We start from the raw sequence: 25441 nt of genomic DNA, 5'->3' as shown, positions 1-25441 counted from the left end.
AGGAGCATAGTGTGATTGGTTACCAAAAGATTAAAATAAATTATCTGTGTTGTGTTGTGCCTGCTGATGTTCAGAAACACCCACCCACCCACGCAGGCAGGCAGGCAGGCAGGCAGGAGGTATCAAGCAGGGAATTAGTCTTGAATCCTTCTGCAGCTACAAGAAATCTAAAACTGACTCTCTCCCAAGCTCAATAGAGCCTTCTCTATCTGTTTCCAAGAGAAGGCAAGCAGTCTAGGGAGATTACTATAAAATAGGCAGAATATAATAAAGTAGTTAGCTTGAATTCTACATGTATCAATCTGGTTGCTTGCGCCTGATAGTTAAATGTTAAATCACAACTTTTCATTAATTTTACTTGTCTGATCAACTTCCTCTTAAAGTCTAGCCACTATTGTAGAAGTAAATCCATGTGAATGCTTGCTGATCAATGTCTGAGACAGCGGTGCAATTCAGCAGGTTCTGACAGGTTCTGGAGAACCAGTAGCAGAAATTTTGAGTAGTTCGGAGAACCGGCAAATACCACCTCTGGCTGGCCCCAGAGTGGGATGGGAATGGAGATTTTGCAATATCCTTCCCCTGGAGTGGGGTGGGAATGGAGATTTTGCAGTATCCTTCCCCTGCCCCAGCCACCAAGCCACGCCCACCAAACCACACCACACCGTGCCCACCACGCCATGCCCACAGAACCAGTAGTAAAAGAATTTGAATTCCACCACTGGTCTGAGATACTTGAAACTCTCGCTATGCTCAAAAGTTCTATGTTAAACTTCTTCTATGCTAACTTGTTAATATTCATTTTGCTTAAATTTGTCTACAACATATATGCAAAAGAGAGAAAGAGCATGCTTAAGTTTTATGAAATGTGCCTTTATAAATCAGCATCTTACATGAGGATACTTTTTGGCTAGTCTTCAGCTTTCTGTGGAGTTTATTTTCCATCTTTGGATATAGCCAGATGTAGCGTTGAGTTTCTGAAATGTGTACGATGGCCCATGAGCACAATTTGTTTTCCAAGCAATCCATTTCTACCTTTAGTGGTATTTCAGTTTAGATGGCTGAATAAGGTAAATTTGTGCAAGCCATCCTATCGTTCGATCTCTTGTGCACTTTCTTCTCTGAAGTGGAGCTTAACTGGCACAATTCTTCATATTGGTGTGCCCAAAGCAAGGCTCCCATGTTTGAAAAGTTTGCTTTAAATTGTGGGTTTTTACCGTTTGCCTTCTGTCTAGCTAGAACATTCTCTTCTGCTGCCTTTATACAGTGCTATTCCATCCTGGGTACGCCATCCATCTGGGTTATCAGAAAAGAAGTTCTGCACCAGTGAACTTAGTATAAATAACAGCAGGCCATAAATCTAAAATACAGAGTACAAAATGGATCTGGAAGAGAAATTCCCTCTCTCTGCTAAACTGTAAGTGCCAAATCCTCTTGAAAAAGAAGTTGGTGGAAGTGGAATATTGCGAGGCATGAGCTTCCTGCTCTGCTGAAATAATTGGAACTCCTGGTTTGCCAAATCTTTTCTTTTTAACCTAAAGCCTACGAAGACCATTTTCACATTTAGAAAATTGCCTTCTAACCAGGAATTCAGGAAAAAAAATATGAGATGGAATTAGAACCTATTGTTACATGTTTCTTGCCTCATCTGCAGCACAGAATGACACTACAAGTGGAAATGGGTCCAGAACCTATATCATTAGTTAAATATGGGAACTCTGGGACAAATCAATCATTTTACCTGTTAAAAATTTTTTAAAAAAGAAAAGAATCTAATAGGCCATGATCTTGACTTACTGAAACCAAGAGAATTTAGTTCTGACCAGAATCTGTGTGAGGTCCCGCTAGAGTTCTTCTGCCCCCACAATATATTTTATTTTATTTTATTTTATTTTATTTTATTTTATTTTATTTTATTTTATTTTATTTTATTTTATTTTATTTTATTTTATTTTATTTTATTTTATTTTATTTTATTTTATTTTATTATTTTATTTTATTTTTCGTCAAACAAAAACCACAAATTCAAATAAACAAAATAGGAAAATCAATGCTATTCATAGCATCCATCCCAGTGAATTAAATCTTCAGCTCACATAAAATTTCTTCTCGCGAGCTGCTATTTATTTTGCATCCCAATTTGAATCCAACATGAAGGAAAGGCTCTTCTTCTCCATTGCTCCCCCAGGCATGGACATCCAAGGGCGGGGAACAAAGGATGACGGGTGATGTCTTAATTACGCTAATATGCTCGCATCAGACCTCTTGAAACAAATATCCTTTGGCAGTATTTGTGTAATTGTGTCATCACACGGGCATCATCATTCTGGCGTCATTGCAGTTTGCTGCAGCTGCCACTGTTACCCCAACTCTGATTTGTAATCTTCAGCAGTTACATGGGGCTTCCCTATCATTTGCAAAAATCCATGTCCTTTTCCAGGCTTTTATAATTTTTTTTAAAAAAAAATTCCTTTAAGTTAAACTTATTATTTACTGAACACAAGAAGCACCAAATGAGCTAGTAGATTTAATACTGCAATATGTTTTCTCTCTCTGGCAATTATCTAGTACAGGAGCGTCAAACTTGTGTCGTCACATGACATATCGTGACTTTTACCTCCTTTGCTAAACTGGGCATGGGCGTAGCCAGCGCATGATGCATCTGGCCTGTGGGCTGCGAGTTTGACACCCCTGATATAGTATATCTCTCATTGGTTTTGCACTACAGTCATCTGGTATCCTCCACGTGTCTGTGCTGACTGGAAAAGATGAGAATTGTTCATCTCAAAGAGAGCAATTGGGAGAGCTGATAGATGACATCAATATGTATTAGGTACAGGTAGTCCTCAACTTATGACCACAATTGGGATCAGAATTTCCATTCCTAAGCAAGGTGGTTGTTAAGTGAGTCACATCCGAATTGACAACCTTTTTTGTGAAGGTTGTTAAGCAAATCATTGTAAATTGTTAAGTGAATCATGTGGTTGTTAAGCGAATCGGGCTTCCCTTATTGACTTGCTTGTTGGAAGCTGGCTGGGAAGGTCCCAGATGGTGATCACATGACCCTGGGATGCTGTAACCATCATAAAAACATGCTGGTTGCCAAGCGCCTGAATTTTGATTAAGTAATTGTGGTGATGCCATGACATTCACACTTGTGAAGACCAGTCATAAGTCACTTTTTCCAGGGAATGGGACAACCTGCCGCAGCCAACTCACTGCAGGACCACTCGCCATGGTCATCTCACCACCCACCAACTCGTTGCGGGACAATTTAACAGTTCTATTTAATTATTGAAAATTAAAAAAAAACATATTTTAATTTTTGCCATTTGTTCATTCATTCATTCATTCATTCATTCATTCATTCATTTCATTCTGTCCCTTCCTTTCTTTAATGATTCTATTCCACAATTTCTTTCATTTCAATTTCTTTCCTGTGGTGAGATGGCCATGGTGAGTTGGTCGTGGTGAGTTGGCTGTGGCAAATTGGCCACGGAGGATCATCATAGACCCCTTTTTCAGTGCTGTTGTAACTTCCAATAGTCATTAAAGAAATGGTTGTAAGTTGAGGATTACCTGTGTTTCCCTTTGCATACCTAATTGTCATCCAATAGATCAGCACTTCTAAAGCATTGCAGGTGAAAAAAATTAACGTTGTTTGGTTAGGGTTTTTTTCTTTAATGTTTTCACTGTGTTTCATCAGAAGGTCAGGAGGTCCAGCATCCAACGTTATCAGCTATTTGGAGAAAAATGAGCTGTCTCATCTCAAAGCAAGATAAAGAAAATGGATTTAAAGACAACAGGGCTATGGTTGCTGCTGTACACATGAATGAGGGCACCGAAGGCCAATGTCTTCCAATTTTGCACACCTCACAGACACAGCTTCTGTTAATGAGGCCGGTACTTTAAGCATTCACAGTGGCTAGTTATGCCGTAGTAGAATATTAATGTTTTAATATCTTTGGAAAATAAGGTCCTAAGGTCAAACAGCAATAAGACAAGCCAATTTAAAAAAAGAAGGGGGTGGGGCAGAATACTGAACTAGATTTTGAGACAAAAGAGTAAAATACTAAGTGCTCTTCATCATCTTAAGAACAGCCAATAATTCTTGCCAAAAGATGTGTGAAGCCAAACTTGCCATATCACTGGAGGATAAATGGCGACAAAAATGGAAAGGGGAAGGTGTTTGATAAGTGGCTCAAAGAGGCTGTTCAGCAAATGTAAGTTAAGTCAGTCTCCAAGAAATGAAATGAAAAAGTCCTTTGTCTTGTGTCTGGAGGGAAAAGGATGTATTAGAAGACTAATATTTACTGTATTTAGCCTATGTCACACATGGATAAATCAGCTTGTTCTATCTCGATGTCTTCCAGAAATATAGCTGATTCCCATAGGAGAAAAGAGTTATTTCTGTAGTGGGCCTATACCTATGGAATTAGTTGTCCTCTAGGACTCGCCAAACTTCATTACATTAGTTTTTATGAATAATCTAAAGACCAGTTTCCTCTTTTAAATTTATCCTGAGTGAGATTTCATGCTGAATGCTTCGCCATTCATAATAATTATGTCTGATTTTGATGGGTTAGTGCTACTTCCTTAGCTTTTTTATAACTATCTTTTTATGTTTAGGCCTTTATTGCAGGGGTCTGCAACCTTAAATACTCAAAGAGCCATTTGGACCCGTTTCCCACAGAAAAGAAAACACCAGGAGCCACAAAACCCTTCCCGTGCCTGACTATTTCTTGAGCAGCCACAAAACTAGCATATGTAGTTGAATTAAATGTTCTGTTTTCTTCTGAAACTTTTCTTTTCTTGGACTTATCCATGGTTGGCCTACCGGGGGTTGAAAAGCTCAATAAATCACGTGCCAGCAGGTGTCACACATTGGTGGTTGTGACACATATTTTGAGTGACAGGGAGCTGCAGCAGAGGGGTGAAAGAGCCACATGCTGCTCCAGAGCCCAGGTTGCTGACCCTTGCTTTATTATATATTGTTATCTTCTAAAGCTACCTTGGTATGGTTGATATCATTTTATCTCTCTTAAATTTCATTAAGGCATTTAACAATATCATTTTTATCTACATATACAGTTACTAGATCAACTTTTCTTGAGATTCTAACAGAATCAAAAGGGTATTTTTAAAAATCTTCCAGTAGAGGTGCTGCATAACTTTATTTTAAGGAGAATGTGAAGTTTTATACAATCCTGGTTTTTGACTGATATAAAATGGAAAATATTGCTATTTTGACCTAGGATCTGATTGTAATGCTATGTATGTGTGCTGGTAAAATTTATTGTCAGTAAATAATTACAGTGGGAAAGAAAAATATCCAAACTGATCTTATCAATTTCCAGCCAAGGAACTTGTTTCCAATAATTTTTCAGTGTTTTTATTTTGTTATTGTTATTATAACTGAACTCCTATCAATTTGTCAATAAATGGCAAATCTGCACTTGCCATTTTAGATGAATTCTCCAACTCAATAGTGCTACTTCAAAAATGCAGTCAACTTCTTTGGTCTGATTCTGTAAAGTTACATATTTCAAAACACTTTTTTCCTGGGTTTGAATCAGTCTCAAAGAACAAGTCCCCCGCAACTTTCTTGATAACATTTTTCAGAAGTGGTTTGTCATTGCCTGCTTCCTGAGGCTGAGAGAGAGAGGAACTGGCCCATAATCTCCCAGCTCGCTTTGTGCCTGAGGCAGGATTAGAATTTACAATCTCTCAGTTTCTAGCCTGGCTCCTTTAACCACTATACCAAATTGGCTCTCACCAATATTTTGGATCTGATAAATTGATTACAGCTGAAGAAAATAATATTTCATAAAGAACAAGTGTTGCATGGTCCCAGATATCTTTTCCAAATAATACATTGACATCATTTCTGAATGCTTCTTTATTGCCCTGAACTATCGCTAACATAATTATTTATACTGCAAACTAGTAATTTAAATCAATTGCTAGGAAAAGTCTTATCTTTACAGGATAATATTTTCCTTTCAAAACAAATTTGAGTCATTTATGATAGCATGATTTCTCATCCTGAATTAAGGACTCTTGTAAAAGGAAATTCTCACAGCAGATGGCAGCAGCTAGTCATCTTGATCCCAAGAAAGCTAAGCAGGATTGAGCCTGGTTAGCATTTGAATGGGAGGCTAATATGAAATCCCAGATCTCTAGGCTTTTCCCACTCCCACTGGAAAAAAAAATAGCACCATCTCAGAGGGGTCAGTGATAAAGTACTTCACCACTGTTATCATGAAAATGACACTGATGTCACTTTGGATGGTGAGAGAGGGGTAGCATATAAATTTAAAAAATAAACATCTACTTTTGGGAGGAGGATGCAGACTTTGAACTTTCCAAGCCTGCTGCTTATATACAAAGTCACAATTAAATATATGCAATTATTAAATAAAACCAGGTTCAAAATTTGAAAAAAAATAAACACAGCTCACACAATTTAGAATCTGACTAGCAACAGGCATACCATTTTGTGGTTTACAGAAAATAAACTGGTAAAAGGAAGAAAAAGGACATGGATATAAACGCATAGTACTGTACATGAATCTGAATGGCTCTAGATTTTTAACAAGGTGTTGCTAATTTAATCAGCACAAAAGTAACTTATATGTTAATTAGTATCAATTATACCTGACTGAGGGAATCAAACAAAATTTGTTTTGATAGCATGGGTCTTTCAATTTCTTTCGAATTCCTAAGATAAAACCACTTCACATTTAAGGATATGTCCAGTATCAAAACATTATGGAAGTTCATTAAAAGTCAGTTAAATGGATGACAATGGACTTTATTGTATGCTTTTGTTTTAAGGCTGCCTGACTCTACAGATAGATGGGCAACTTCCAGTTTTAGAAGATTAAATATACCAATTAATTGTAAATAGTTTTGTATTTCAACTGTATAAAAGTAAGGCTCATTGAATTCAGTGGGTTTTATTCCCAATAAATGAATATAGGATAGCAACCATGATCTACTGTTAAAAGAGAAAATGTAGAATTTATGACTTGACAACCTATATTAAATTTGTTGATGGTCACCAGCATGTACAATCTGCAATATGAAAAACTGATAGAATGAATTAGCTGAATTAGCTTGCAGAATTTTTAAGGCAAAAAAATGTAGAATACAGCTTTCGTTACAATTTTAGAAAATCAGATATATCTGATCAGAACTTGCACATGCTTGATTATTCTCTATTAACTTTTGCAATGATATGCTTTAAAGAGCAAAAGACCAATTTTGTGAATTGTGAGTTGTGTTTTGACAACTGGACAATTAGACTTAAATTGTAGGTTATATCATTTCTTGCTTTTGTAGCTTTCATCCATTTTTTTAAAAATGATTGCGTTATTTGATATGGTTGGTAACTGATTTCTGAAATTATAAAATATGAGTAAGGATGAAGAAATCTGTCTAGCGTACAACTTTCTGAAGCTTTCTAAAACTGGTGTCAATGAAATTGAAATACTGAACTCTGATCCAGTAAAACCAGTATCAGTCAGAGGATCAGAAGGAAACATCAGCATAGATTTGTGTACAAATGCTTATAAAACTATAAAAATTAAACATGGCTTAAAATTATATGTCACACACCACACAAATGTAAAAAGAAGGGAAAGTTGGGACTCAAATCTAGAAAGAGCAGAAGGCTGTACAAATGCAATGATAATTCTGTGAAGGTCTTTTGTTATGTTTCTGTCTTGTGTGTTTCTAAAGAGCAGTCTTTTAAATCCATGCAATAGATATACAATTAAAGTCATGACATTTGATCAATAGTAAACCAGATCAAGTAGAATAGAATGTCAAAACTGCTATAGAAATCCAGCCGAAGCAGATAGGTTTCATTTGCTTTTTCAGTGGGTTGTTATTGTTTCCTCAGGCTAAAATAACAACATAAACAATACATTCCTGACAGTGCAATTGTTCTTAGAGGATCCTTAGGCAAAAACAGGGTACATGCACCAGCCAACTCTGAAGGCTGTGAAATAGAGTTTCAGATTATAACATGATTGTTATAAGAAGGCAGAACAGAGGTGCAGTACTGAAACTACTTTCATTAGCTACACTAAGTGAAGATTGTGAGAGTTTTTAATGTGTCTGGAGAGCACCAAGTCAGGAAAAGCTTCCTCAAAAGCTTCCTGGTGTGGGGAAAATCTTAATTATTAGCTGTTTTCAGCAGTGTTGATTGTTCTTTTTTAAAAAACTGTTATATTGTTTTTGCTGGCCAGTTCCTCACATGTTTATCTGTGAAGTTTAAATTCAGAGAAGTTAAATGTAAACTTGGACTGAAAACTATTCAATTTGCCTGAACAACCTCTCTTTAAAATAATATTTAAGCTTTAATATTCTCATGAATGAAAAAAAAAACTCAGTTCTGGCCTGTAACAGATTGCATTTGGAATAAGCATAAAAGAAACTCTTTACTGATTTCATTCTTATTTAGTATTTTGTATGAAAGATTAATTATCACATTCGTCTCTTGCATCCACTTCCAGGTGGGTTTTGCTCCATGAACTGATAAATCTTTGTTTTTGTGCTCTCCTTTTTAACAAAGATATTCAAGATGAACTAAAAATGTATTTCAAGAATCAAGAATCATAAAAGAAAACTATAACAATCCAACAATTCCTGTTCCACAGAACTGATATTAACAATCTGTGTAATAATGGGTGGTGTATGTATATGTGTGTGTGTGCAGGGGTGGGCTGCTGGGGGTTCGCATGGGTTCGGGAGAACCTCTAGCTAAGATTCTGTGCAGTTCAGAGAAACCCCAAATCCCACTCCTGGCTGGCCCCGCCCCTCCTGCCCCACCCCTCCCAGGAGTCCCCACGCGGCCCATTTTGGATGCAGGTAAGTGCAAGGTGTGCACGGAGGCTCAGGGAGGGCAAAAGACGGGAGCCTAGGGAGGCCGTTTTTGCCCTCCCGGAGGTTTGAGAAAAGCCTTCGGAGCCCGGGGAGGGCAAAAACGCCCCTCCTCCTACCATGGTGCAGGAGGCTGACTAGGCCATGCTCACCATGGCCACACCCACCCAGCAACCTGGCAGAGAACCCCTCATGAAAATTTTTGAAGCCCATCCCTATATATGTGTCTCTCTGTGTGTGTATTCCTAACACACAAGCTACTGTTTAGGTCCCCGGTTTTGGTTTCTTGTCTTTTAAAGGTGCTTCAATACAATGTCTCTTATTAAAATTCTTCTTTTAGTTATTTATGGGTCTTTTTTTTTTTCTTAAATCCATTTATACTGCTCTGAACTGCTGCTAACATCTTTTGTATTGGAGGTAACTATTAGAGCATGCTTCTACAGATGGGAAATGTAACCTGAACAAGGATCAGTGAAGCAATTCTTTGTGACTTTATTGAGGAAAATAAAAGATAGTTTATAGGAAGTCCTTGGATGGGGATGGGGGAGACAGGATAGGAAAATTTAGTTCTTCTATCCTATTAGGCCAAGAGTCAGAGAGTAAGCAAGCTGAGAAGATAAAAGTTGACCTGCTTTTAGATTCACAATCTCACAAAAAGAGGCACTGTATAATAAAATGGAGTCTATTACAAGATCTTAACTTTCTATCCCAATTATTGTCTGTTATACTCAGTAGGATTTGAAATACTGAAGAATTGTCTTAATACTTATCTCCAGTACGTCATATCTAATGGCTTCTGAATCAGATCACAGTGTCATTTCTGTTATGTATGTATCTATTTTGTGCGGGAAATTCAAATGTTCAGTGAATTCTGATTGGTTCATGGTTGCCTCTGAAAAGTATATAAAGAGGACTGTTGCCTGTGTTTCTTTGCTGAAGTCTCACCCTGAATTAAAGAGCTGTTGTCACTAGCTTGCTTGTGCCTCTCATTATTCCCGCGCTACAACATTGGCGACGAGGATGGGATAGAGGCCACAAGAAGCAAACTAAAAAGAGCTCGGACTTCCAGCCAGGGTGACGAGTGGACTACGGAGACATACAGCGATGTCTGCCTACATCCCGCCCAAACCTTTCGATCCGACCCGAGAGAAGTGGGGATCGTATCTGTCCAGGTTCGAGTGCTCCCTGGAAGCAAGCGAAATGCAAGGGCTCTCAGCAAACCGAAAAAGAGCCCTGTTCTTAAGCCACTGCGGGCTAGACGTTTTTGAGATGGCCGAGTCCCTCTGCGAGCCAACCCCAGTCCAGACGGTCTCCTGGGACATCCTTCAAGCAAACCTGAGAGCCCACTACGCTCCAGTTCCTTCAAAATTTGTACAGCGCTACGAGCTCCAGCAACGTGTACAAAAAGAAGGAGAACCGGTCAGCGCATATGTGGCCGCACTTCGAAAAGCCGCAACACATTGTGACTACAGAGACCTAGACGACGTGCTTCTTGAGCAATTGATTTGCGGCGTTAGAGACACTCGGTTACAGAGGCGCCTTCTGGCCAAGCCAGACCTAATGCTAGCCGTCACGCTGGATGAAGCCCGAGCACACGAAGCATCAACGAAGGCTTCTGAAGCGCTGCAGCGACCACTACCAAGCAAAGATGGCCCGAAAACAGCCCCCATCCACAGAGAGGAGGCGCGAACCAGCACGGAGGAAGAGTCAGACAAGGATGTCTTCCATACAGAGAAGAAAAAGAGAGAGCAAAGCCGCCGCCACGAGAAATGTTCTAGCTGTGGCGGGGATCACGAGAGACAATGTGTAAATACAGAGACGCCATTTGCAGGCGTTGCAATAGGAAAGGCCACCTAGCACGAGTTTGCAGAGCTCAATTTCCGTGTAGTCGCAAGCCACATGACTACCGTGACCAACCAGAACCGGCTCGTTCAAAACAGCCAATCAACGATGATGGCGCGAGAAAACAGCGCGAATCTCAAAAGTGAGAGACCTACAGCACGAGAATCGGCCAAGCCAGCACAACCGACGATGAGAAAGTCTACACAAAAGTAGAAATCGAAGGCAGACCGTGCGGAATGGAAATCGACACCGGGTCTACACTGTCGATCATGTCCTGGACAACACTCAAAGCGCTCCTGCCTAAGTTCCAGAAAGCCCAGCTGTCCCGACAGAAAGTTCGCCTCCTTGACTACCAGGGAAACCGAGTTCCCGTAGAAGGTGTGGGCACGTTCCGGGTCACCTACGGAGAGTTCCAGAAAGAGCTGCCCCTGACCATCGTAAGCAAGCTGCTACCGAGTCTCCTGGGCAGGGCGTGGTTCCGAGCCCTCAGCATGGGTTTCACGGGCGTTCACAGCATTGGCGGGCCATCCCTCAAAGAAACCCTTCTTCACGAGTTTCGGGACGTTTTTGAAGAAACTCTAGGCAAGTACGTGGGGACCCCTATCTCCTTTAATTTAGACCCCAACGTAGCGCCAATCAGGCTAAAAGCAAGACGGGTTCCATTTGCTTTAAAGCCCAAAATTGATGCAGAGCTCGACAAGCTCATTAAATAAGGGGTGTTAGTTCCCGTAGATCATGCTAAGTGGGAAACCCCAATAGTCACACCAGTTAAATAGGACGGATCAATTAGAATTTGCGCTGACTATAAGTGTTTGATCAATAAGGCGTTGCAGCAGAGCGCCTATCCCGTTCCGATCGTCAACCATCTACTACACTCCCTGGGGCCTGGCAAGCTATTCGCAAAACTAGACCTTGCGCAGGCGTACCAGCAGCTGCCAGTAGATGATGCTATGGCAGAATCGCAGACCATAGTAACTCACAGAGGTGCCTTCAAATGCACTAGACTACAGTTTGGGGTTAGCATCGCCCCAGGGCTCTTCCAGAGTACCATGGAGCGCCTTTTACAAGGCCTCCCAGGAGTCGTCCCTTATTTCGACGACGTCCTAATTAGTGGCCAAGACGAAACTCAGTTAGGACATAGGATTAGACAAGTTCTAACCAGATTCAGAGAAACGGGACTCAAACTCAAATGAGCAAAATGCAAAATAGTGGTTCCATCAGTGGAATTCTTAGGCTACCGGATCAACGGCACAGGCATTCACCCCACAGAAAGCAAAGTCAGGGCCATCCAGAATGCGCCCACCCCTAAATCGAAGCCCGAACTACAGGCCTTCTTGGGGCTTCTTAATTTCTACACCATGTTTTTAAAACACAAAGCCACCATTGCGGAGCCACTGCACAGGCTCCTTGGAAAAAACGTTCCCTGGGTGTGGGGCAAACGAGAAGCAGCTGCATTCAACGCAGTAAAGAAACTTTTGTCTGAGGACAGTTTCCTCATCCAATACAATTCAAAACTACCTCTAGTGTTGGTGTGTGACGCTTCCCCCTTTGGCGTAGGCGCAGTTTTAAGCCATAGACTGCCGAACGGGTTAGAGGCTCCCATCGCCTATTACTCTCGCACTTTATCTAGTGCTGAAAGGAACTATAGCCAGCTGGACAGGGAGGCATAAGCGGCTGTAGCTGGGGTCAAAAAATTTCACGAGTACTTGTTTGGCTGAACTTTTGAACTCATTATGGACCACCAGCCTCTTTTGGGACTTTTGGCTGGAGATAAACCGACCCCGGTTGCTCTTTCTCCCCGGATGACCAGATGGTCCATTTTCTTAGCTGCCTATTCCTACAGACTGCTCCACCGGCCGGGCAGAACTCTGGTTCATGCTGACGCCCTCAGCCGATGCCCCTTGCCCGAACTGTTGGACAACCCGACTCCGGAAGCCCCAGTTTTACTCATTGACGTTGTATCCCTGGGCCCCATTTCTTCAAGCGTGGTGGGAAAGGCTTCTGCCAGGGACTCTGTTTTGCGCACTGTAATGGGCTGGGTAATGCGGGGTTGGCCTACCAAGGTGGACAGTGGGGATTTTCAATTGTACTTTAACAAGAAAAATGAACTGTCAATGTTGGGGGGTTGCTTATTGTGGGGAGACAGGGTGGTCATTCCTTCGCTGTTAAGGCACAGGGTTTTAGAAATGCTGCATGAGGGACACCCTGGTATTGTTCGCATGAAAGGCCTAGCTCGTAGTTATGTTTGGTGGCCACATCTCGACCAAGACGTCACTGAGTGGGTGGGGAAGTGCAGGACCTGCCAGGAATCCCGCCCAGATCCTCCTATAGCTCCCGTTCGGGAATGGGAAAAACCAAAGGGACCGTGGGGGAGGATTCACATCAATTTCGCTGGCCCATTCCATGGCCAGAACTTTCTAATCATTGTAGATGCATATTCTAAGTGGCTCGAGATTGCCTTAATGCCATCTACCACTTCTGAGGCCGTAATCAAAGTACTCAGAAAACTGTTTGTAACACATGGGTTGCCGGACACCCTGGTATCTGACAATGGGCCCCAATTCATGGCAACTCAATTTGAGGGCTACCTAGCCGAGTTAGGCATAAGACATGCATTATCCGCTCCTTTTCATCCTGCTTCGAATGGCCTTGTAGAGAGATTTGTGAGAACGGCCAAAGAAGCTCTGTCCCGGCTCGATGCAGGGGACTGGCAGGCTAGGATAGATGAGTTCTTAGCTGTGCAGCACGCCACCCCGTGTCCCACCTCGGGCCGCAGCCCAGCCGAGCTTTTAATGGGCCGAAAGCTAAGGTGCATTCTCGATCAATTGCATCCCAATTACTCCCCTAATGACTTCAAGGGGGAAGGGGGAGGACTAAGACAATTCCAAGTGGGAACACCAGTATTTGCCAGAAACTACACCAATGGGCCCTTGTGGGTAGAGGGAACCATCATAGGAATTACTGGTCCAAAGTCATACACAGTTGATATAGGGCATGGTAAAATTTGGAGGAGACATATAGATAAATTGCGTAAACGATTACAACACGAAAACTCATTTACTGTGAGTCCTAACTACCAAAGTCTTCCTGACACAGCTACTTCAAGCCCGAGTAAGCCGGAATACTTATCTGGCAACCCAGAGTTCCAGCACTGCCCCAGCGAGTCGACACTCCCAGCCGGGGATAGGCACATCTCCGGAGAAATCCAGGAGGTTCCATTGGTGGAGCCAGGAGAGACGGGAGGTCCCTCTGACCGGCTCGACGGCTCGCCAACAACTGAACTGCGCAGGTCAACCAGAACTAAGACACGCCCTGGTCACCTGCGTGATTTTGTATGTAAATATGTAAATAGATAGGATAACTGCCTTCTGGGAGTGGAGGGGTGTTATGTATGTATCTATTTTGTGCGGGAAATTCAAATGTTCAGTGAATTCTGATTGGTTCATGATTGCCTCTGAAAAGTATATAAAGAGGACTGTTGCCTGTGTTTCTTTGCTGAAGTCTCACCCTGAATTAAAGAGCTGTTGTCACTAGCTTGCTTGTGCCTCTCGTTATTCCCACGCTACAACAATTTCCATGAATATAGAACATCATCAGAGTTGGAAGGAACCTTAGAGGTCTTCTAGGCCAACTCCCTGCTCAGGCAAGAAACTCTATACCATTTCAGACAAATAGCTGTCCATCTCTTTTTAAACGCCTCCAGTGATGGAACACCTACAACTTTTGAAGGCAAGGCATTCCACTGGTTGATTGTTTGCGCTGTCATGAAATTTCTCCTTAGTTCTAGGTTGCTTCTCTCCATGATTAGTTTCCATCCATTGCTTCTTTTCCTGCCCCTCTGGTGCTTTGGAAAATGAGTTGACCCCTTTTTCTTTGTGGCAGCCCTTCAAATATTGGAGCACTGCTATCATGAATGATGTGTGTCATCATGATTGATGTACCGTATTTTTCAGAGTATGAGAAGCTCCGGAGTATAAGATGCACATTAGTTTTGGGGGAGGAAAACAAGAAAAAAAAAAATTCTGCTTCTGCCTACCAGCATCCATTGGTATTCATCTGGCTAGCATCCTTGCAGCAAACAGCCTGGTCAGCTTCAGCATGTTATTGCAGCTTGATTCAGCACGAGCAGCTGTTTGGCAGTTGGATCAGCCTCCTGGAATACTGCCAATCAGCTGTTCCAGGCTGCAAGGATCACCGCAGACCATCGCCGTCTCTGTGCGTAGCATTTTTGGCCTCTGTGCGTCATGTTTTCGGTCTCCGCACTCTCCATTTTTGACCCGTTCCAGGCTGCTGGGATCACCACAGCACATCACTGCCAATCGCCACCTCCGCGTGTCACGTTTTCGGCCTCCGCACACCCTGTTTTTGGCCTCCAGGCCTCGCGTTTTTGGCTGGTTCCAGGTGACGGGTATCAGCAGCGGTGCGGCAATGTGCTGTGGTGATCCCCGCAGCCTGGAATGGGTCTAAAATGGAGAGTGCGGAGACCGAAAACACGACGCACAGAGGCCGAAAATGGCTGAAGGGTGGGGACCATCAGGTGGGCGGGGCTTTAGCAACATTCTCTGTATAAGACTCACAGACATTTCCATCCACTTTTTTGGGGGGGAGTGCATTTTATATTGTGAAAAATACAGTAATTTGCCTCATCTTATGGATACCCATGTTCAGATCATACAAAACTGGATAAAATAGTAGAAAGTGTATGATTGAATCCTCCACATTTTCAATTGCTTCTTAGAAGTGAATTAAAAACAACCAACCTTCATCAGATGAGGCCTGGAGCTAAATGGAAACAGCATTCTTTTTGTTCCACCTCATTTCTATTTTGTTCATACAGAGTTAAACATTACACTGAAATTCCATTTATTTTGATTTGTAAAATTGGAACATTGCTTTGAATTTCCTTTCCACATTGTTCGTTTTGTTGAGCAAAGTCTATTCTTCTTTGCCAAACAATGCCTCTTTAGTTTTCCAGTCCATAAATAAAATGCTTAATGTGTCCTTTATATGATTACTCACAAATAAACCTAGGAGAATCACTGGGGGCTTTTTCAATTAGCAACTCTTACGAGGAAATATGTTTTTTTTCATGAATCAGATTTAATGAGGCTAAATGCAAATAGGTTAGCATTCTACCAAGACCACCAGGGTGGTTTCCAGAAAATATATGTGGCAAGTTTGGGTTAATGTCTTGGGTCTTTGTGGGACACCACAAAGAAGCATCAAAACTCAAGATTCAGAAGTAAGGAGTCCACAGGTCACATGAGAATGCTGGTGATATTTCAACAAGCCTCAAAACTTCCCAAATGCAGAAATTCAGCGAGAAAAGGCAATTTAGGACTATGGGATTTTTCATTTTTGCTTTTTTCATTTTCCCTCGCAAAAAAACCCAAAGCACTTAAATACAGTCTGGTAAACCCACTATACCTATTTGAAGAAACTTTCCCAGCCTGCCCTACAGAAGACCCCTGAATGATCAAAAGGTTTCAGCTCCACATTTTTGGGTGACCTCCTTCTATTACTGTCCTGCCGTGACCCCTATGAACCCTGGGGGCTAGTGTGAAAAGATTGCCTGCTCATCCTGTAAACTAGCAGTGGCATCTCATTTTCTCTTAACCAGTAACAAGGTCTCTGAATCAGACACATTTCATTGTTAACAATGCAGTCTGTATTATTTTTTTCCACCTCTCCAAGCACTGTAATGGTGAAATCTCTCCCCCCACCCCCATCCCATACCAGATTCTAATGCATTTATTAAGCCATGACAGAGCTAATGGTGTTAAAAACAGAGGCTCCACACTGTCTGGCAGCACTGTAATTGCTGTTTCATGCTGCTGGCCAAGACAGGCAGCTGCCGGACTTTCTCCTTTTCCAGAATCCTCCCCTTGCCCCTCCCCCAAATGCTCATTTAGGCAACCAAGCAGATTTTGGGTTCAAGTAGAAGCAAACTCTCCTACCGAGTGATAATTGCTAAGTTTTTACACAGCGGGCAGCAAGCATTCTCGTTGAACTGTTTTTATTTTCTTTTAAGAGCTGCGTAATCCACTCGGTGAAGCTGAAATCGCGGAGTAGATTAAGAAAGTCAACATAAAACAAAACAAACAAATGGGGTTTTCAGGTTTTCTGGGGTGGACCTAAATCTCTAATGCCTGGAAGTAGGATTCTGGGATGAAGCTGTACAATGACAGACAAGCATCATGGCACGCAAGAGAAGGAAGTGCTCCAGAGAAATCTAGAATTACAGTATCCCCAACAGGTGGCTATGCAGGCGCCATTTTAAGCCACCCCGAGCCCCTCCTGGGATCATCAACTCCGTTGGTTGCTTGTTTTGATCATCAAGAAAGGGGCCTTGGTTTGCAAACATTTCTTCATCATGCTTTTACTAACCTGCATTATTTTGTTCTTTTCTTTTGTGTATATTAAAATCATTTTTTTGCCATAATTTTTTTCTCTCACACAATTTCATATAATTATTTTTATTTATTGATTTGATTTCTATAGCCGCCCATCTCAACAAGTGTCTCTGGGCAGGCATACACCATAAAAATTTCAAGCAATTCAAAAATAAATGTACACGTTTACTGAGTAGAACTAAGGACACAGATATTAATATGGGGCCAAGAAATGGGCCTTATCGTACCAGGCCCAGACACACAACCAAGTCTTCCTGCTCCTGACTCTGTGTGTAGAGTTTAACATTTATTATCAAGTTTCTCAATGATCTAGTATAGGGTATATTCAATTATCTTCAATTATTCATTGAAAAAACATTTTTTATCACATTTGTAAACCTTTTGTTGAGCCACCTGATTATTTTTAATTTAAGATAAAGTAATCTTTATTGTAACTTTTTTCAGAGAACACACTGACAAACATTAAAAAATGAAATTCTGATGTCCATTCTCATATATATATATATATACACACACACAAACACACATATGGTAGATGCACAGACATTTACATATCAGGGGTGAAATGCTACTGGTTCCGGCCAGTTCACCCGGAACCAGTATAAAATGCTGGTTCGCTGAACTGGTAGTAAAAAATGTAAAAAAAGAGAGGCTCCAACGATCATAGCTGTGCCACGCGATCGTTGGAACTTGTTTTTACTTTTTTAAAGCATCTTTTACTACCTATTTGCCCGAGCTACTGGTTCGCTGAACTGGTAGTAAAAAATGTACTGGTTCGCTGAACTGGTAGTAAAAAATGTAAAAAAAGAGAGGCTCCAACGATCATAGCTGTGCCACGCGATCATTGGAACTTGTTTTTACTTTTTTAAAGCATCTTTTACTACCTATTTGCCCAAGCCAGAAGTAAAAAAAATGCCTTTAAAAAGTTTTTAAAAGGTTCCCATGCGCACCACAGCTGATCACCCCCCTCCCACCAAGCCACACCCACAGAACCGGCAGTAAAAAATTTGAATCCCACCACTGGTATAAAGCTATCACAGAATCTAGTTGTTCTGCTATGGATACTGCAAAGTCTTCTCCCAGAAGGTAACAAAGAAAACTGGTCATGGAGAGGATGTGTATTTTCTTTCTTTCTCGCCCCCCCCCCATATCTATGTACCTTATTAAAAGAAGCATATGTGTATATATATTTCTTTATTTATTCATTTATTCTTAATCCTCTGTTTGCCAGCTGTAACATAAGTCAGTGTATTAGAATACTAAGTCCTATGAGACACTAGGGTTATCAGATTCAGGCTGCAAACATTCAGACAGTGATTGGTTGACAGCAAAGAGATGCAGAAAGAAAATTCCATCTCTCCCCACCTACCAAATCTAATTTGGATTTCCCAACAGCATTGCCTTACTTCCACTTAGTCTTCTAATCAAGTCTCTCAACCTTTCCTCACTGGATTTTCCATACCATTCACCTCCTTTGAAACTATTGTTATTTTCATCACACCCTTCTTGAAGTTGTGATAATTAAAACTGGGTACAAAGCTGCAGATGATGTCTTGCTCATCTTAGGCAGATTTTATTTGAGCTGCAGAAACTCAAGGGGGTTGAGATCTCCACATCTCTGCTGCTTTCTCCATGGGTTTGTGGCCCAGATTCTATGTGCCTGTGAATGTGGAGGACAACAAAAGTATATTTTCTTGGGATCTGGAAACAGGGAAAGCTACTTGGTTGAAATGGTTCATAGTTGAAAGTTAGCATAAAAAAAAAAACACCAGAGTGGTCTTGGCCAAGGCCAGGGTGCTGTGTGTGGGTTTTGTTTTTAATTAGCCTTTGAATATATATCTAGTTGAAAATATTTTTAATTAATTTCAGTTTATTACCCTTTTTGGAATCACATTTAGATTGGCAGAATGTATTCTTCTATTCTTGTAGAAACTGTAATAATAGTATTTTTTAGTACTGGAAGAATATTGTCCGCAAATCTATGTAAACATTAATAAATTTGTATTAAAATCTAGAGCTGGCATCTTACAAAATTCGCAGAACTTCTTAAAATTCTCAAAATGTAGAACTGTACCTTGAATTATAGTGATAGCTTACATTGATTCAAAGTTAACCTCCATTTTTCAGATAAATGTACCTGTTATTTACTTATTAATTAAAATATTTTAATTACTCTCACAAGGCAGCATATAGAAGGTTCTAAAACATGTAAAAATAAAAGCTGTTATAATACAGTAATCATTTCAAAATATTAGTTAAAGCCACAAGCAGCATAATTATTAATCATCTGTAAATGGGAATAGAAACATGATCAGAATATTATCTGAGCTGTTTAGTAAAAAGACATTTCTTAACTTCCAATTTAATACCAATATTACATTCCAATTCTTAAAGTCAATAGATGTTCAGATTATTTTTTTAATAGAATGTAGAAAACAGAGGCCTTTTGCAACAAGGTTGTTTTCATAGCTTCTGATGACCAGCTATATTTATTTTTATGTCCCCAACTCTGGGCTAATTTTACTACATTTCCATTTCATTAGCTTCGTTGCTTTATTTCCCCTTTCCTAATCAGATGCCTTCTATATGTATTGTTCTACAATCCCCATCATCTCAACCAGATTGAGATTGTTGGTTTGTTGTTAATTGTTGACCATGTTGGTAGATGGTGAAGGAATATGGAATTCCAACCCTGCTGAAACCACTAAGTGAGGAACAAATTTGGTATTCAAGTTACATTTCTAAATTTGCCCAATGAAATACAATACGTCTTTTAGGTCTCATAATAATAGCACTAATAAAGCACCGTATTGGATCACCACTACACAAGAATATCATATATACTCTTAATCAGGGAAGGTGTATATTTGATATCAGGGAAGTGATTGAAACCTGGCAACAGGGCCCCTTGTCAGTCAACCAGCTTATCAAGTAATCAACCAACCAACCAACCAACCAACCAACCAATCCAATCCAATCCAATCCAATCCAATCCAATCCAATCCAATCCAATCCAATCCAATCCATCCAATCAATCAGTCAATCAGAAAAGACCAGGAAGGGACCTTGGAAGTCTTCTAGTCCAAGCCCTTGCTCAAGCAGAAGACGCTATACCATTTCAGACAAGTGACTGTCCAGAAGTTCCCAGAGGAAGGGCTCTAGCACAAGCTTGGAAGACTAAACCTCTGGTCCCAGTGACTGATCCAGATTGGATCCTGCATACACCTAATCAATTTTAAACATAATGCAGAATGGTTAATCTGTATGAAATTCACAGATATACTCTTTCATAGCCGTGGTGGCACAGTGGTTAGAATGCAACATTGTAGGCTAATTCATCTCACTGCAGCAGTTCAATTCTCACTGGCTCAAGGTTGACTCAGCCTCCCATTCTTCTGAGGTCAGTAAAATGAGGACCCAGATTGTTGGGGGCAATAGGCTGACTCTGCAAACCGCTTAGAGAGGGCTAAGTGCTATTGCTGGTGCAATTAATGGAGAATCATTGAATCATAAGATTAGAGGTAAATATTGGATGATTGGAAGTGATCTTGGAAGTCCAACCCTCTGCCAAGTGCAGGAATCCTTAGATCATCCTAGACAAATGACAGTGGGAGATTCATGGAAATATCTCTTATTTGATGAATCATATTGCAATAGAGCCTTGATGGTACAGTGGTTAATGTACCCTGTTATTAACACAGCTGCCTGCAATTTCTGCTGGTTCGAATCTCTCCAAGGCTCAAGGTTGACTCAGCCTTCCATCCTTTCTAAGGTAGGTGAAATGAGGACCCAGTTTGTGGGGGCAATAAGCTGACTTTGTATAAAAATATATACAAAAGAATGAAGGCTATTGCTTAACGCATTGTAAGCCGCCCTGAGTCTCCGGAGAAGGGCGGCATATAAATCAAATTAAAAAAAAAAAAAAAAATAGCCTTTGTGGAATCATCTTCCAACCTGTATGCATGCATACACACACACACACACACACACACACACACACACACCATCAAGTTTACAAACATACTATCTGGGCGCTTAATAACTAGGTTTCAAGTGTAATCACAGAGCTGGAAGGCCCCCTCAGGTCATCAAAGCTAATCTTCCCTCTCAATGAATCCAAATTAAAGCATCCACAACAGATAATCACAATAGATAATTTTCCAGTTTCAGCTTCGGCATATTCAACAAAGAGATGCGGAAGCCCGCATCTCTTTAAAGAATCATAAAGGAAAATATGATTTGGATTATTGCAATTTTTGCCCTTAGGAAGATTTCTGTAACTTTCCAGTGGAATCTGCCTTCCTCAAAGTTGACCGTTCTTTTGCATTCTGAGGGCAGTTTGAATCTTCCTTCAATATGGTACTTCCTTAATATAGTATCTCTTTCAATACCTTTAAATAATTTAGGATCCTGACAATTCATAGAGTTCAGAGGCTAGATAACTGAATTTGAAGACTTCAAGGCCTGACCGTTTTTTTGTTCTTCCCACCAATCACTAGTGGGTTACTGTCTGAGTAATACAAAAATGGGAATGGCTGAAAGAGATGAAAGGCTTCCCATCAGATTTATATCCTCTGATAAGCAAAGCTTTCTTGCTCCACACCCCATTTCATATTGTTCAGAAAAATCCCATGGTCCTCTTCAGACATTTTTTTTTCTTTCATAAAGGGATTTAGGCAACCTCAGGGACAAACAACTATGTTAGGATATTCCTGAAAATAACTTTATTCAGGCTTCCAGCCCTCATTCTGAATCAATCAACAGAGTGGAAATTAAATAATGGAAAAGGAAAATATGATTTGGGTTATTGCAATTTCCAGCTGAAACTGGAAATGTCATATTTGAGTTTCTCACTATGGGAGTGAAACTGGGTAGGCCCTATACATTGAGCAAAAAATTTCCAGACCGTTCTTTTAATTTAAGCAAGGCAAATGAGAGCAGCAGATGTACTGCTTCATAAATAAGGGATGTTTTGACTATTCTTTCCATTTTGGAATTCCTTTAACATACAATACTCATTGAGTTTGATTGTTGTCAGTTTTTCGTTACCAGACTAGTTAATATCTTTAGTGATAGAAGGGAGTGCAGTTTGCTCTCTGTTTAGTGGTAGTGGTATTCCCTTACCTTCGCTACCGGTTTGCAAATGTGAGCGTGTGCGCCACCTATGCGCATGCACAAAGCATCCGTGATGACATCCAGATGGGTGGGCGGAGCCTCACATCGCCACCGCTACCAGTTTGCCAAAACTGGGTAGAACCGGTAGAATCCCACCACTGGTTTAGATACAGTAACTTGACTTCTCATTGTTGGTGGGGGTTGGTTTTTTTCTTGGTAGTTCCTTGATTAGGTTAGTGTTTATTGCTTGCTTGTTTGTATAGTGTTAATCCTGATGTTAGTTTTAATCCCTGCTTTTCTAGGGATTGGTTGTTGATTACCCTAATCAAGGAACTACCAACTCAGGCAAACAATCAGGCAATAAACAACAGTCTAATCAAGGATCTTTGAAGGAGAAAACAACACCTGCACCAACACTCATAGGACAAGCTACTGTATATAAACAGAGAAAAACCCTATTTCCTTCTAGTCCTGAAGGTATTTCCTAGTCTAGTAACAAAATGTCTGCAAACAAATAACTAATCCTGGAGAGCACTAAGAGTTTCACAGTTCAACCCTGAGCTAAATATATTATCTTCTATAGACCAAGTACTCATTTGTTTGTTGGATTCTTATTTTCCAGGAGCCCCAAGTGGCTTATGGGAGGAACTCCCTTCATTTTATACTCTCTCAAGACCTACCTCATAAACTAGGTTAAAGTGAGCAAGAGCCAATGGCCCAAAGTCACCATGGACATAAACCAATTTCCCACTAATCCACATCTTAATGTGGAGCCAAACCATCAGGAACTATAAACATGCAGAAATTCATGTAGTGGTTCAAATATGAGGAAAGCGTTGTTCTTTGTGTATTAGCAATGTTACAGGGGGTATAATATTCCATTTTATATTGGCCATAGTAGACTATATACAATCTGGAAGCTTCCCAAGGACAAAGAAAAAGTAATTAGAATAGCCAAGGGATGGAACAACCCATTCAAGAACCACAGGCTTGAAAGAGGTAATATCCTTATCTGGACAGCTATAAACAGATTACAGTTGAGTTGCGCCATGAAAGCTCATCTTTCCTGATTAGCTTCCTGTTCTTTTCTTTTCAAAAGACAGTATTGGGGAAGGGGGACTTCCAAACACCGTATTTCATCTATGTATTTACTAAAACTCTTGTGTCTGTAACCTTTAACTGGGTGAAATGGTGCGTCATAGGGCAAGATTTTTTTGAACCCAGTTATCTCAAATGGCCTAATCTATAGAGTGCATCCAAAATCCAGGAGCCATGACTCTATGATATTTTGTATTATGTCATAAAACCTTTAATGGTAATTTTATGTCATTAAATGTTTCAGTAAATTTGGCAAATTTCAATTCCAATTGAAATTGAAATTTGTCAAATTTAATGAAACATTTATTTTAATGACATAAAAATACCGTAAAAGGTTTTATGACATACTACAAAATATCATAGAGTATTTCCTGTGGTCAACTCCTGAATGTTTGACTGTGCTGCACAATTCAACCTGGGACTACTTTCAAGGCAAATACATCTTTTAATATCCCCCTGATTTTTAAGAACTTTTCAGGTAAATTAGAAGCTCTGCCATTCTTGCACGCATTGAGGAAACCGGTAAGGATATATCTCTGAAATGAAGATTTGAAGGGTCATGGGTTGTCTAGTATTATTTAGTTTCAAAAAACAAACAGTTTCCAGCCTTTGACAATGTCCCTTTGGCACATGCCTGGCTGTTGTTTCTGTACTAATAGCAGGATTTCAGCTGGGCCTTCAGACATCTGTCAAGTGGGGAAGACATTTCAGTCATGTTGCTGAGGTAAATTAGATGCAACTGAAGTAACCTCCTGTCCTGCCAACCTGGACTCATCAAACACCCATTCCCAGAGACCATGCTGTCTCAGGTAATTGCAGTTGACATCAAATTTATCTGGAGGGTGACAGGTGGGGGAAAGCAGGTTGGAAGCTTTAAATTAAGGTTAAAAAGGTTTGAATCTCATCACAGGGCTCTTCCGCTTTTATTGATACTCTTGGCACTTTTGTACCACTGGAAGTTTTTATTAGCAGTTAGGCATCTTTGCAATTCTCACTAACTCTGTGCCACCTGCTGCATTCCCTTAATCTTTTGCCATTGACTTGGAGAGATTTTCGAATCCAAAGTAGCATTTCCAGTAACAGAAGTATTTATTGATGGTGTCAGGACATCTCTATTGCATCTTATTATAAGATCGTATTGCAGCAAGATAAATGCTAGTGAAAAGGCTTTTGAAATCTTGTTATATCAGTCTTGTTACATGCTAAATCATGTGAAGTAAAAGAGGAACATTATTAGTCAACCTGTTTGGAGAGATAATTGCTTCCTAAACATTTCCACCCTCCTTTTCCATATGCGTACACACATATGCAGAAGACTAATACTGCTTTTTTTAAAAAAAATAATCCCCCTTCCTTCCTTCCCCTTCCTTCCTTCCCTCCCTCCCTTCCTCTCTCCTTCCTTCCCTTTCTCCCTCCCTCTCTCCTTCCTTTCTTCCTTCCTCCTTCCCTTCCTCCCTCCATTCTTCATTGCTTATACAATTCCAAAACAGAATTTTTTTTATTAAAAGATTTTAACAAGTATTACAACAATTTTTCCCATCCCTCTTACCCCCCCCTTCCCTCCTCCACCCACCCCCCATTACAGAAATTTTAACTACAGTAGATATGCAGTAGATGGGGAGAAATCCCTTCCCCAAAAAATAAAAGAAAAAATTGAAACAGATTTATCAGTCAAACCTAATCTGATATGGAAAGAGACCATCAAAGCCTGTGAAAATCAAAATGGATCTCCCAGGAATGTGGGAAGAAGAATAGTATTATGAATGCAATAGCAGGATTATGGATCTAGAGATGCTTTTATGAGCTCCAGGGAGCTCAGCGCATACAAGTGCAAGTGGACGCTTCATTATTTTTGATCAAGCAGCCAGTGACTTCCCTCAATAGATCCCAAGTATCCACTTTTATAGTGAAATAATTTTGAATCTTTACAGTTGTATGAGAGAAGTAGGGAAAGTTATAGCAACAATCTAAAAAAGAGTACTGTAGTCTGATTAGATTTTGTCCTTTACTAACAGGAGGCATCAAAGCTCCTGTCTTGTGTGCATAAGGTCCCAAATTTAATCCTAGAATGAGCATAGCAGAGCAGT

The sequence above is a fragment of the Pituophis catenifer genome, unplaced genomic scaffold, assembly GCF_029215685.1.
Source record: "Pituophis catenifer annectens isolate HBS135680 unplaced genomic scaffold, rPitCat1.0.hap2 SCAF_1, whole genome shotgun sequence".
Lineage (NCBI taxonomy): Eukaryota > Metazoa > Chordata > Lepidosauria > Squamata > Colubridae > Pituophis > Pituophis catenifer.
The sequence above is the reverse complement of the archived record's forward strand: the minus strand, read 5'-3'. Positions refer to the sequence as shown.